Source organism: Orycteropus afer, unplaced genomic scaffold (assembly GCF_000298275.1).
Source record: "Orycteropus afer afer isolate SDZICR_OR568_19922 unplaced genomic scaffold, OryAfe1.0 scaffold00105, whole genome shotgun sequence".
NCBI classification, from domain to species: Eukaryota; Metazoa; Chordata; class Mammalia; order Tubulidentata; family Orycteropodidae; genus Orycteropus; species Orycteropus afer.
Window position 1 is genome coordinate 8,402,676 of NW_006921692.1, and position 1,684 is coordinate 8,404,359.

Consider the following 1,684-nt stretch of genomic DNA (forward strand, 5'->3'; position numbering starts at 1 on the left):
TGTTCTTACTGGAATAGACACTTATTCTGGATATGGATTTGCCTTCCCTTCATGCAATGCTTCTGCTAAAACTACCATTTGTGGACTTACAGAATGCCTTATCCACCATCATGGTATCCCACACAGCATTGCTTCAGATCAAGGGACTCATTTCACAGCAAATGAAGTGTGGCAATGGGCTTTATGCTCATGGAGTTCACTGGTCTTACCGTGTTCCCCATCATCCTGAAGCAGCTGGCTTGATAGAACAATGGAATGGCCTCTTGAAAACATATATTCAGCGCCAGCTAGGCAGCAATACCTTGAAGGGGCAATGTTCTCCAGGAAGCTGTATATGCTCTAAACCAGCATCCAATATATGGTTCTGTTTCTCCAATAGCCAGGATTTATGGGCCCAGGAACCAAGGGATGGAAACAGAAGTGGTCCCACTCACTATTACCCCTAGTGACCCAATCAAAAAATTTTTGCTTCCTTTCCCTGCTACCCTATGCTTTGCAGGTCTGGAGATCTTAGTCCCAAAGGGAGGAACACTCCCACCTGGAGACATCATACTGATTGCATTGAACTGGAAATTAAGAACGCCATCTGGCAATTTTGGCTTCCTCATGCCTCTGGATCAACAGACAAAGAAGGGCATTACTGTACTATCTAGTGTGATAGATCCTGATTACCAAGGGGAAATTGGATTTGCTTTACATAACAGAGGTAAAGAAGAATATGTCTGGAATACAGGAGATTCTTTAGGACATCTTTTAATACTACCATGCCCTGTGATTAAAGTCAATAGAAAACTACAGCAACCCAATGCTGATATGACTACTAACATCCCAGACCCTTCAGGAATGAAGGTTTGTGTCACCCCACCAGGCAAAGAACCACGACCAGCTGAGGTGCTTCCTGAGGGCAAGGGAAATACAGAATGGGTGGTGGAAGAAGGTAGTTCTGAATATCAGCTATGACCACGTGACCAGCTCAGAAATGAGGACTGTGATTGTATATTTCTTCATTGTACATGTGCATCAAATATTTTTGTTTCCTTCTGTTATGAACTGTGAAATGTAAATAAGGTTAAAGCATTTTGATTGTACGTGTGTTAGCATATCATGTTAGGTGCAAATATGACTTTATAATTGTCCTTATTTAGAGATTATATATGATTAAGAAGATGTATACAACTGCCAAGTTGACAAGTTGTGGACTGTGATAGTTGGAGCTGTGTGTCAACTTGGCTGGACCGCAATTCTGTGTGGTTTAAGCAGTTGTGATGTGGGTAATTCCTATGACGGGATCAGATGATTATATTTTGAGCCGGCAATCTGTTGAAAGGGAGTTTCCCTAGGGGTGTGGCCTGCTTCCAGTATATCTATGGACATTCCAGGAAGAGAGACATTGTTCTGTGGATCGGGATTCTGTTGGGCTGCCTACAACTGTCCGTGAGTGAACAATCCACCATTCGGCGTGGAGATCTTGGATTCGTCATTCGTTGGAGTCAATAGCCGGTGTACTGTCTGCCAGCCTTGAGCTCCTCAGCCACTGCGGCTGCAAGAGTAGGGAAAAGCCTCCAGCTTGATGTTTGATCCAGGAACTTTGGACTTGCCAGCTTCTATAAGTGTGTGAGCCATTTTCCTAAGATAAATATCTCTATATATACATACATACAGTTTTACTGGTTTTGTTTCTCTA